This window comes from Meleagris gallopavo, chromosome 2 (genome assembly GCF_000146605.3).
Source record: "Meleagris gallopavo isolate NT-WF06-2002-E0010 breed Aviagen turkey brand Nicholas breeding stock chromosome 2, Turkey_5.1, whole genome shotgun sequence".
NCBI classification, from domain to species: domain Eukaryota; kingdom Metazoa; phylum Chordata; class Aves; order Galliformes; family Phasianidae; genus Meleagris; species Meleagris gallopavo.
The window spans coordinates 42,306,309-42,319,924 of NC_015012.2; the positions used below are offsets into that span (position 1 = coordinate 42,306,309).

The following is a 13,616-nucleotide window of genomic DNA, read 5'->3' on the forward strand; positions in this document are numbered from 1 at the left end:
TATATATATATATATATATATATAAAATAATGATAATTTCTATATGTATATGGGCTGTATGTCCCTGAAGAGGGGGCACATTATGCACTCAGTATCCATTAAAACTTTGCTAGTTTTTTTCCATCACTTTCATTCTTTTATTTTCATGCAAAACTCTTGTTAAAATTATGCTTAACCACTTAAGAATTCCCACTGCCTTGTGATAAAAAAATGGAGAAACACGAACAATACATTACTCAAACAAAAGCCAAGAAACATAGCAGAAAATGCACACGTGCACACACACAAGAACAACTTTTTACAGGTTTTTTACAAGTTATCTATTCTACAGTAATCTGCAATAACAAAGTTCAGTTATCAACAGATGAAGAAGCAATGAACTTTTTCTGTCAAAAGTGCAGAGAAGGAATTTACCTTGCTTCCATTTAAATGCCAGCATTGATCAGGGACAGCAAAGAAACGATGTAGCAATTCTTCTCTTCCAATACTTTTACGGTTTTTTTTTTTAGGCTGTGACTGTCTTATACCACTTCTTATGTCTTTTGTGTTCTCAAAATGTGTGATGTAATGCATGTTTGTTGATTATATGTTCTTTTGGTCTGTTTTCTAGGCATTAAATCCCAGGGACTTAAATTTGCCATTTGCAATTTGTACTTTAATCTTTCAGGAGTCTGATAATACCTCATGCTTGCACTTTCAATGTTCAGTGATCCTATGCATGTATCCTTGGAGGCTTCTGCTACAGAGAAGATTTGTTTTAACTCTACTCCTATGTGAAATGAAATTAGATATTTGACATGGAATTAGATGAGTTGAGTAGCAGCTAAATGTTTTGTTGTTTTGTTGTTTTTTTTTTTTAATTCTGAGGAGATTCCACCTCCTTTGTTGCTGTTTTAAAAGTAAAGCTTTCCAAGGGAAGTTAGAATGGAAAAGCTCATTTCCAGTTTGTTCCTTTGAGTGGATTTTTGCTTGTTAGTCTATTTTGTTTTATGAGACTATAAATCAAGATCAGATTGAAATCCAGTTTAAGCAATTCCCACTTTAACGTTCTAGCTGGGATGTTCCCTGTCAACCTCACTCAATTCTTGAGTGTTAACATTTATAGTTTCTCTGCCGTATCTGCATGAGACTGTGCAACTTAAATCCTCATTAGAGAATAACACTTCTGTTGACATGTGAAAGCAAAGACCCTAGCTAGTGCTTCTATAAAAAGAGGTCAAATTCATGCAAAAAAATACTTTTCTGAATGTTTCTCAATCTGATTTTGATACTGCAGCTGATTTCTACTGAGGCTTTTACAGACATGTGCATTATAGCAGGCACAAGAAGATCATGTTATGTGTTAGAGAAGCCCTGACACTTGCGATACTGCTATTTTCAGTAACACAGTTTTAGTGTATCAGAATTGGTATCCTAGCTTGCATTCATTTACAAGTAAATGAACCAGGACTGTGGCAAGGACTCAAGCACTACAGAGCATTCATCCGTGCGTTTTTATTACTAGCATACTCTCTGGCACAGATGTGGTCTGCTCAAATCTAACAAGCTCTCAGACAGTTCTCAGAAATGGCTTAAGTCAAAAGCATACACTAGGATCTGTTCCCAACAGGCACATCAGACTACTGTTCTATTTTGAGTAAGAAAATAATTCTGGAATGCAAAGAAAAATTTTGCCATGTTGCCATCCTAAGCACTGGAGATTAGTACCTAGCCCATTTTATTTTCTTCTCTCTCTCTTTTTTTTTTTTTTTTTTTTTTTTTGTCCCTGTAGTGCCAATCTTAAAAATGTAATGCATTTATATGAAAATACTATGATCAATCTGTGGGTTTATTTTTTTCTAGTCTGGTAACTCTGTAATATATATAGGACAACATTCACTCACTTATCTGTTCTAGTCCTATGAGACTATCAAGCTTTCTGATGTGCTTCACAAGTCACTCTTTAGGCCAGTGTTCTGTAATCCAATAGTACATTCGTTGGCCAGAGGCCCTTTACTGAGGGCGATCTCATGTAATCTTTTGCATACAGTAGAAGTTGTCTTGAAATTTAGGTCCATTTAGGTCTTGAGCAAACGTATAACCTTAGAATCTTTATACTTAAAATATCCCTTTTGGTCCCATTGGAACTTCCAACCTGTTGCATCTTCAACATCTCCATGGTGAGCCCATCCATTCATCCTCCCTCAGATTCAGGTCCTGTTCAAGAACCTGAAGTATGACAATTTCTGATGGTTTAAGAAACTTTGACTCTCCAACCTTGACTGAAAACAAGTTCAGGGAAATATAAAGACATCAGGAAAGTCAAATAGGAATGTTTAAAACAGAGCAGAAAGCTATATACGCATATTAAGAGGTGCTAAATATGTTATTGTTCTAGGAAAATGTGTTCTTATTAATGCTGTGAAAAGAAACAACGTGCAGCACGTAAACCAGTATCATGTTACGTAGTTGTAAAGAACCTAAGGATACGTATGTCTAATTGTGATAATGCAAATTATAGTTTTTCATCCTCTTCAGCGTGCCCTAATGAAGAACGCCACAAAAGAGTACGCATGCAGCTTAACAGTGGATTTTGCAGCAAATGTAACAGATCAGGCAGCACACAAACTGGGGCAGTTAAGCAACCTAAAACAGTCTAAAAAGAATTTTTTGGAGGGAAAAATAAAAGGTATTTCTGGAGAGCTCAAAAAATAATACTGTTGAAGACAGGTAGTATGATTTTTTTGTTTGAAAGACTTGGCTTCAGATCAAATGCTCGAATGATAACTTTTTGTTAAATAGCCATTTCTAAATCTTGCAAGGCAGGAAATCTTACTCATTTTCCCCATGAAATTGCACATTTCTTATATACTCCTTGGGGAAATTCAAAGTTAAGAAAGGTGATAAACACAACAAAGAGAAACAGAAGCAATAATATGAAAGCAAAATGAAGCTAACTATGAAGTTAAACAGAAGAAAATGAAGTTTAGACAAAGATGGAATAAAATAATCCTATTAGCGTTACACTATCAGACTTGTGCATCTTGTGAGAACAATTGAGAATAGTAGGTGGGAATGCTAAAACATGCAACATAATTCAGAAAACATTTCTGAACTGACAAGGGAAATTCCCCCCAAGAGATGCTTCAGTAGTTAACAAATATCTTGCTTTTTGGTTGCTTCTAATCAAATTCTTGTCCCTGCAGTAACTACATATGCCTTTTTCAGCTCCTGTCTTTTGCCTGCAACGTCCTGCAGAATAGTTTCATTCCCAGTATTATGTTAACGTAGATTTATGAATTTTAAATGCACCATGGTTGATCAAATGGTTTGTCACCAGGTACAGGAAAATGAAATGACAGAACAGAAACATGCAAACTGCTGTAGTTGTGATGCATCATTAAGGTTCCTAAAATGAAAACGTTCATGAGAACTTGACTTTGAAGTCATTATCCTTAACTGTTTCTCAGAAACACTGCCAAGAGGAATTAATCCAGCAAGACAGGCTCATTGAATATGTGGTGAACTATGTATTATCTTTCTTGCAGCTGTGTCAGCTTTCATAGGAGTTAATAGATGGTTATGTAAACAGGAAGTAGACACAGGCTGGCATACATTTAGATTCCTTATCAGCCCAGTCATGTGCCTACTATTTACAGTCATCAAAACAAGCAAGTTTTGTGGTAGAGAAATATAAAAGCACCATCAAGATAGAAGCTGCATAAGTATACAAAATGATGTGAAGTGTTGTATCTGTGCCACTGTGGTTATGTGAGAGGCATTACTGTTATAAGCATCTCCTTACCAGACACATGTGGTTTTCTAGAAAAGCTTTTTAGATGAAATCTCACTTTTTTTTTTTTTTTTTTCAGCATAAAAGTGATTTTTTTCAAATTTACAAAAGCTGTGATTTAATATTTGTGATTTGTGAGCTTAGGAGGATTCTTCATCTGATTTTCATTTCTTAGTCCAAAGTATGTGACAAATGACTATTCTGGCATATCAAAGATATTTTTAACTTAATATAATTAAACATACTTTCACTGAAATGCAAATGCAGCATATAGAGTTAGCACTGTATGGCGAGGATTATTAGTAAAATTTGTTTGCAGTAAAACTAGATCTAAAATCCATTGGGGAATAAAACAATCAGATACAGTCATTTATTTTAATCCTGTAGTATGAGGGGAAAACATGGAAATCACATAGAAAAGCAGGAAAGTTAGAATACATATTTGGAAATGTAAAATCCAAAAGATAAATTCCACCGTTATTTAAAAATTGTTAAAAGTACATTGACCGTACAAGAAATTCCTAAAAGCCTTAATGTGCTCCTGTTTTCTTTCCCTTCTCTTTCAAATTTGTATTTGATATATTTCAGTTTACAGGGACACTGTAATTATCACCTTTGGTGACAGCCTGAGGCTGGAACTTTCAGTTATGGTATTGCTTTCTGTACGTTAATATTCGAGTGTTACCTTAACATAAGAGTGTACATTCAGTGACATGTATGCAATTCCTTTGCTATCCAGTGGTTTGCATACCATTATTTTACTGACAAGTAATCAATCAAGATCAGGAAGCTCAAAGACAGATGAAATCATTTTTACTTTTTCCTATGTCTGGAAGTAAGCAGTTTAGAAAAATTGAAAACCTATAAAAGCACTTTTATAACTTTATTCAGTAAGATGAGTGGACCTTACAAATGTTGACTTGCATCAAATCTAGTCAGTAACATTTTTATCTTTTTTCTTTTTTTTCCCATAAAAATATTCTAATCATACCGCTCAGTAGTACTGTCTTCTGTAAAGTTTATGTACTTTTCTTCTTGCAAGTATTTAATATTAGAAGACACAGAGGTATTTCTATTAATGTTTATAAATTAAATAAATGAAATAAATCTTAAGTACGGGAGTCAAAGGGACGTGGCCAACCTTTTTTCAGTGGTCTGTGAGGACAGGACAAGGGGAAATGGCCAGATGTCCCTGTTCATTGCAGGGGATTTGGACTAGATGGCCTTTGAGGGTCCCTTCCAAGTCAAATGATTCTGTGAAACTTCACCATAGTAAGTTCTGCACCGATATGCAAAGGGTCTTTTACACAGTGAGGGTGCTGGAGCACTGGAACGGGCTTCCTAGGGAGGTTGTAGAGTCTCCTTCTCTGGAGAAGATCAAGACCAATCTGGACGCCTATCTGTGCAGCCTGCTGTAGGGAGCCTGCTTTGCAGGGGGTTGGACTTGATGATCTTTGGAGGTCCACTCCAGCCACTACAATTCTGTGATTCTGTGATTTTAAAATGCTGTGCAACTTACTGCTGTTGAAGCATATTCTTATGTGCTATCCTATCTCATACACTGAGTGCTTTGGAAAAGCTTGTTAACAGAAATTTCTGTCCACCAAATAATAGATGCTTTATTACAAAATTTGAGATGTTTCTTTACAAAGATTTATTACATCTTAATTCTTGAGCACATAATTTCAGGTAATGCTTGCCTTATAATTTCCTCCTTGTGTAGGCAATTACTAATATTTTTATACGGGGGTACCTTTGTCTTATGGTCATGGAGGAATGAGGAACATAAATGTTGGCAGATCTACAGGCAAGGGAACTGCTGAAGTTTATAACTAACTTGGATTTATTTGGTACACAATTTGATAAATTTGATGAGGCTGGAATATACCTTTTGAGAAATTAAAATTTACCAACATGCACCATGTTTTTTTTCTTTGCTTCATTTGGCATAATCGTGTTATATAACTACTTTTTTTCCTATAAACTTTTTGCTCCTTTCTTAATAAGGATCTTGGGAACAGTAGTAACAATTAATTTGATTATAATCTGTCAAATATTTATTTTTAGTCATCAAGGGAGGATTCAGTGTTGTATTTCAGTCTATAAAGTGGTGGTAATTAAGTGACAAGGATACAGGAGAAAGTTTATGTTTGTATCTTTGCTTTCTGTGTATAGCAGATATACCACCTAGTTACACAGAGTTGAAAAAAAAATCTGTTTTCCATAGTCCAAATAGGAATGCACTGAAATATCAATAACTCATTTTATATAGCTGAAGTTTTAATCACAGTTTACAGAACATTAAAATAGAATATTGCTTTGTGCTGTTTCTCAGTCAAATTCTAGCATTCTACGTTGTTGATCAATTGACTGGGATTCAGTTTTACAACTCCAAATATATATTTTCAATAAAAATAAATCCAACGGGTTTTTATTTTTGGAAAAAGAAAAGAAAACCAGTCACAAACAGAAAACAAAACAAAAAATGGCAAAATAAATATGTTCTTTTTAACAAGATCTGAGGGGAAGTGTATGTCTGACTCAAGAGGGTACTACTCAGACACTTGTTCTGTGCAATTTGCTTTGTTCCAGTCTCCTTTCTTTATGCATTTTTCTTTTTATTTTTTATTCACAAATAGTTCCTCCCCTCTTCCCCTTCCCCACCGCCCTGGCTGGGTAGTCATTAATCTGTGTGGGGCAAGTACACTGCTTTGCATTGCCATCTCCCCTGAAAAACTGATCATTTTGTAAATGTATTTTGTAACATTTTGTTACCTAAGTGGGCAATATCTAATACTGAGGGGTGGATTTGCAGTAGATTAGATCCTTCGTATAATAAAGTGTAAACCAAGAAAAATGTCTTTTCAAAATAAATCCTTTACATTGCATAAATTTGTAGGTTTAATACAAGGCATAAACAATTTTGCACTTATTGCTTCTGCCCTACCTTGAATTTGAACTCAGAACATAGAAATAAAGAACTGCTCAATGACTTGGTGTGAAATTCAGTATGAATATGGTGCATATAAAACACTTATGTAGAACTTCACATCTTTTCAAATATGCCCTGAGGAGTGTAAGAATAATCAACAGATAATTACTTTTCCCTTCAACTACCAATAATAACAAAAAAACACATTTATAATAGAGATTTTAATAATAACTTATAACTGTGATACTTAAAACTAACATGACCGAAATCTCACTATAAAATATATTTCCTTCAGAGTATTTTTTAATATTTACTGCAATGCCAAGTGTTAAAAAGAATATACTATAGAATGTTCCCTCTTTTGCCACTCCTTAGTGCCAAGGATTATGTATAAGAAATGCATGCAAATGGGATCCTGTATCACATCTGCACCTGCGCATATCCTATTGTATGCTACTTTACTGACATTGGTTTAAGTACAGAAATTTGGCTTCATTCTTATTTTGACACTAAGATGTGTCACATTGTGGAAGTGAGAAATATTTGGATGAGATTAATGAATTTGTCACTATTGTGAAACAGATTAAGATGAAATGGGAACATACTATAATGAGAATGGTGTCACTAGCTTCATTTGATCTCAGGCAGTTAAATTACAACATGCCTTTCTTTATGAGGCAGTTCTATCAAGACAAATACTGTCAGTTTAGAATGAATTGTGCAGAAATTTAAATACATCCATCTTTATTTTGAAATGAAATTACTGCTGCTGGTAACAACAAAATAAGGTATGTCATGCTTTCTTGTTAAAAACAAAGTAGAGAGTAGGAGAATAATGCTAAAGTAAATTAATCATGTCTGGTGAGTAATTTTCCCATTGGAAAATGCCAGTTTTATAAAATAGAAATGTTTCTTAAATGTTTCTGTTGCAGTTCTATCAAAATTGTCAATGAAAATCATGCAGTCAATAGTAATAACTGGAAAAGAGAAATTAAATTTTGCAAAAATTATGGATATCTGGACATCTAATTCCATTCTACATCAATACATACTGATAATATTCATATATTTTCATGAATAAATAGCACAGTATTTGAGAGATAGGTTTATATTTTTGCAACACTTGATGTGGTGCCAGAAACAATCTGACATATTCTTAATTTGTGTTTAGATAAAGACTCTTGGCTTATTTCAGTTGAAGAAAGTCAGGCTTAGTCAGCATACTTTTCCGTCTTTTTCTAAGATTTTGGAGGATTCAATTTGTGTATATATATATATATGTATGTATACATATATATATATACAAAGATTATTAGAGGACGATATATATATTGTCCTCTAGTAACTGTTTAACTCAATATGTATGGTAAAAAACATTTATGTTGATTGTCATGTTGTGATGATTACCAAAATGATCATATTCATTTCCCTGATTCACTGCTTCTTGGTCTCGCCTTCGCCTATGCCAAGATTCAACATTTTCTCTTTTCTCTATAATGGGCTGCAGGAATGCACTGAAATTTCAGTCTATAGCTTGATATTCTGATCTAGTTCTTAATTTTTTTTTAAATTTAATTTCAGAAGAAGTTTTCTCTCTTACGCTTTTCTTATCCAAGGCAAAATTTTACTTTTTACACATGCACACTATAATAGCCACTACTCCATCATAAGAAAAAATGTTCAGTCATATGTGACCCAAGGAAGAATTTCCTAGTAACAGCACTTTTTATATTTTTTCCATTCTTCTTCTTGAAAATCTCATCACATAAATATGATAACTTTTCTGAAAATTTCCTGGTTCTATGTGTTATTAACAAGTTTTGTTACCAGAAACCTTATGATTCAGTAATTATCACTATCCGTGTTTTGACTATGAGAATTACTGCTGTTTGGCTCTGTTCCAATTTATAAAATTTTTCTATATAGGAAATAAAATTGTTAGACGTAAATGTGATAAATGTTGCTGGATAATGGGTTACATTGTATAAACCAAACAATGATTGTTTTATGGTAGTTGTTAAGATGTTCTATAAGCTTGTCCCTAGAATAAATGTTAAAATAATTAATATTGAAATTGGCCATTCTTAATTTAAAAAAAAATCTTTTTTTTTTTCTTTTTTGATAGTGTACTGGAAATAATAACAATACATGATAATATGAACTTATTTTAATGTTAATATTGTGGGATACTTTTCTGAAAGTATAGCTATGCTGAAAAGCTTGTTCATTTTAAGTTCCACAGAAAGGCTTTTCTTCTAAGAGTTTAGAATAAGCATTTTCTTATTCTAAGGAATGGTTATGGGAAATCTGTTTAATATCATTTCTTCTAAAGTGTTCATATTATCCATATTTACTGCTGTATTACTTCTTGGCATGTTTTGTTAGTTTCTCAAAAGAAATGTATTTCCTCTTTTGTCAGATGATACTTGGAGGTCTTTGAGTAACAGTCATCAAATAATGCATTATCTCTAGATTTTTTCATCTATATCTTAAATTTCTTTTAAAGCTATTCATGTTTTTTTTTTTCATCCTATTTTGTCCTGTGATCTTAGTAGATGAATAATGTGAATGTATTATATATAAGAGTACTAGAGGGAAGCAGCTAAACTTAAGGCTCCTTCTGGCTTCTAGTGATGGGTATTAGATGAGTTCATGGGGTGAGAGTATGAATGCATATACAAAGCATGTTGACGTGTGGTCAGTTTTTGTCACAGAAACTTTCATAGAAACCATATGAGTGGCAACATATGGAGCATGATGAGCTGCCAAAAACTTTCTGTGAGACATGTCCCTAGACCCCGTCTAGGTCTTCTCACTTCTGAGCACTGCCAAGGTAGTCTCTTCGGATACCCACTAATACAGTGGTACCAAAGCAGAGCTGGTGGCATCTTGGCAGATGTTCTGTTTATTCTGCAGATGACTGTAAGGTGATGGCAATGCAGACGTTCTGTAGATGATAGCTCACATTATACGAAACAAACATTTTAAAATCAGTTACAGAAAAGACACTCACAGATAAACATGGCCTCTATGCAGGTTTGGAGAACTCTGCACAGGTTGTTTTTTTTACTTGTTAAGATTTTTTATGCATCATTAAAACTGTGTAAAAAGACCCTCTTTAATAATGTACAACTGAGACTGTCTCACTAGTGTTTCAGGGACCTCGGCTTGGTTTCCAATCAGGACGTTCAGAACAAACTTCAGTCATACATTTTTATCTTTACATTGCAATTACCTTGAGAGTGACAGAAGCTGTGATAAGACTCACATTCGCAGTTGCAAGCACTAATTATGTGGTCTCAGACTCAAGTGGCACAATAATCATCATCAAGCCCAGTAACTAATGATAATAGATGAAAACCTGCTGATCTTCCAGCTGCCAGTGAGGATGAGAGAGATTATGGAGGCAGGGTAGCAATCTCTTTGTGTAGGAGTGCATTGGACTATGAATATTATCATAATAGTTTTCTTCAGCTTTCATTATGAATAATAATAAAAGCAGTCTTATCTGAATTTAATTTAGGTACCCCAAATGCATGCTTTAAATATACATTATGAAAGTTGTTTAACTAGAAACTCCATTACTTTGAGAAGTGTTCACATACTGTAAAATCAAAAAGCATTTAGAAAATTGTACTATAATGTTTTGTGATTTTTCTATCTTTAGTTTACTTAGTTTATATTTGACAACCTAAGCCCCCTTTTTATTTGCTGTCATATTTATTTAAGAAAAATAAGTTAGTTATTTAGTCATGTAAATTATGAAATTTGATGCTAAGACTCAATTAATTCCAGCAGAATTCAGTGCCATCGTAGAATTTTAGTGACTTGTAAACTTGAAGTAGAAATTGGAGTTCTTGTGAGCAGAGCTGCAGATCCTTGCTCAGGAGAGTTTTAGTAACATTTCTAGTCTGCACTTCAGAATTTTGAAAGTACATATTTAGTAATATGTCATCTCTTGAATTACATTAAGAAATAGTACTGAAACTTAATGAAACCTTCTACTTTGGAATATTGACCTTGTGTCATTCTAAAATAGAATAGCGATAAAAACAAATTTTTATCTCAAAATAAGCTGTTATTTTGAAAATTTACTGTTTTCTCATTCATAATTGCACAATAGCAGAACCACCAATTTACTTAAACAGAAGCAGAAGTTGCAGCATTACAAAGAGATGTGGAACTTTGAAAAACTATATACACATGAATACATCTCCACAGAGCTGAACTGTGACTGCACTGATGAGGGTCTATCTAACCAACTACTAATTCTTGATGTTTGAAGAGTAGACTTTTTTTCTCCTCCCTTCTGTAATGGAATTCCTCACTACACTGTCAATTTGAGCACCTAAAAGAACTGAGTCTGTTTAGTCTGGGGAAGAGGAGGCTGAGGGGAGACCTTATTGCTCTCTTCCAATATCTGAAAGGTGCTTACAGGGAGAGCAGGGTTGGTCTCTTCTCACTGGTGACAGGACAAGGGGAAATGGCCTCAAGTTGCACCAGGGTAAGTTTAGGTTGGATGTCAGAAAAAACCTCTTTACAGGAAGGGTGGTTAAACACTGGAATAGGCTCCCAAGGGAAGTGGCTAACATCCCTGAATGTTTTTAAAAACCGCTTGGATGTGGTGCTCAGGGAAATGATTTAGTGGAGGGTTGTTAGAGTTAGGGTAGTATGGTTATGTTGTGGATGGACTTGATGATCTTTAAGGTCTTTTCCAATCTGAGCAGTTCTATGATTCTGTGTTTTTACTAGTTTCTATTCTGAGAGTTAAATTTTAATTATGCACTGAAAATTTTAGCAATGAAATGCATGAACAGGAGTATTTAAAAAACAAGCAAACAAAAAACAACAGTTTTTATTGAGTTAGTATAGTATTAGTTGTAAGGATAGTCATTTACAGCACAAAAGATGGACTGTAGTGCTGTGATCCAGGCTGAATATTTGGAGATTTGAAGAGTGGAGTGTAAGTATTGTAAATGCTTGACCTACTCTTACAGGTCTTATGTTTACTATTTTCTATCTACTACTATTTTTCACTACTGAAAATAAGATTGCTAGGCTGGATGACCTTGTGGCTGGCTGATTTTCTGTTTTTATTTGAAGAAAAACTAGGACAGCGTATACCAGAATATGAGATTTTGAGGCTAGCTCTTTCTGTTTGCTTTAAGGATGTAGTTTAGCTTATTTGTAAGACAAAACTAAAACACACAGACTATTTACCGTTCGGAATCTTTGTCTCAGCCGGAAAATTCTAATTGTTTTTGACTTAAATCATTGGCTGCATTCTGAAAATCATGTCCCAATGTTTTCTGTCACATTTTCTTAATAAAAAAGAGAAAAAAAGTATCATGTATAACTTGTACCACATGGCAAATATATAAGTACACATTTAAATGGACAAGAGGAGAGAACAATAACAGCAACAAATCTACCTTCTCAGGGCTTTCCAGGATGCTTAATGTCTTCTGAACATGTTTTGGTCAAAGAGACTCTGTATGCCTACAGGATGAACGTTAATATTACAGGTCATTAAACACTTACAATTTTAGTTAATAATAACTTACACTTGTGAAGAACTGTTTAAAACTGACAATCTCAAAACACATTACCAAGAGTATTTCTTATCTTCCTAGGCTCATTGTTAAATTACTGTTACACACTCACAATATAGAGTGTTGTGCTGAATTGACCAACCAGAGTACTCAGTTAAAAAAAAATGGACAGTAAGTAGAACTGAGTAATAGAATGGCTTGAGGCAGGACTGCCCAGGGCCCCATCCAATCTGTCCCTGTGATGAGGCATGCAGACCTTCTCTGGGCAACTTCTTCCAGTGTCTCACCACTCGAAGAATTTTGTTGTAACATCTAATCCAAATGTCCCCTCTTTTAGTTTATAATTGTTCCCCTTGTCCTATCACCATCAGATGGTGTAAAAAGTCATTCTGCCTCCTGTTTATAAGCTCCTCTTAAGGACAGAAGGCCTCAGTGATGTCTCCCCAGCACCATCTTTTCTACAGGCTGAAGAAGCCCAGTTCCCTCAACCCTTCCTCACAGGGGAGGTGCTCCAGCCCTCTGATCATCTTAGTGGCCCTCCTCTGGACCTGCTTCAGCATCTCTCCATGTTTTTTGTTCTAGGGGCCTCCTCACAGTACTTCATGTGGGACCTTATGAGGGAGTAAGTGAAGTTTAAATTATTTTAGTGAATAAGGTAGGAGAAATAACTGATGTGCTCAGGCTCCCCAGGGACTGGGAACAGTGAGGGCTGCCCAGGGGCTTTTTCCAGGCATGATCTGTAGCCCATCCTGTCCCCCCACCCCACCAGGAGCAATATACTGAAGGCACCATAACAGGCCCAATCCTGCCACCAGAAATCTCTCTGCAGGTGTGGATGAGCTGAGGCCAGGCTGAGAGGTGGGCCTGTCATGGGGCAGGGCTGTGAGGAGATGGAACCTAGCCCTGCTGTTGCCTCACTGGGGCTGGGACTGGAGCCCAGCAGACATGGGGGCCTGAGCTGCGGGGAGCCCAGGAGTAGCGGGTAGGGACAGAAGGAGCTAGCATTGCCCCCAGGAATCAAGAGGAATATTTAAAGATTTAATTAATGAATTTAAAGCTCTTGTAAAGGCTTCTAGAATGTCTCTTAATTAATATCATAAGATTCTCTTCTTGAGATTCAAATAAGTATTTTTCCCTTTGCACTTGGTTGAACTTGCCACTAGTAATGCAGGAGCACATTCTTTTTAATGCTGTCCAGATGTTATTTTGGAGAGCAGTCTTTGAAGGAGAGTCTGATTTGACTTTGTGGAACTACTCTTAAAATGAGTGGAAAAGCTGTTGTAGCTGCCAAATTCCTCACTCATTTTCAGAAAATGTTGGCTTGGCATTATTTGAATAATTGCAGTTAAGAGTAGGAGAT

General features: G+C 35.1%; 1 long non-coding RNA gene across 1 annotated transcript; it reads right to left on the reverse strand.

Moving 5' to 3' along the window:
* Positions 1 to 11,447: 11,447 nt before the first annotated feature.
* On the reverse strand, positions 11,448 to 13,152 carry LOC109366424. The gene is made up of 3 exons (XR_002112739.2): positions 13,046 to 13,152; positions 12,137 to 12,203; positions 11,448 to 12,025 (listed from the first exon to the last, which is right to left on the reverse strand). It is a non-coding gene; the product is annotated as an uncharacterized LOC109366424 (long non-coding RNA).
* Positions 13,153 to 13,616: the final 464 nt, after the last annotated feature.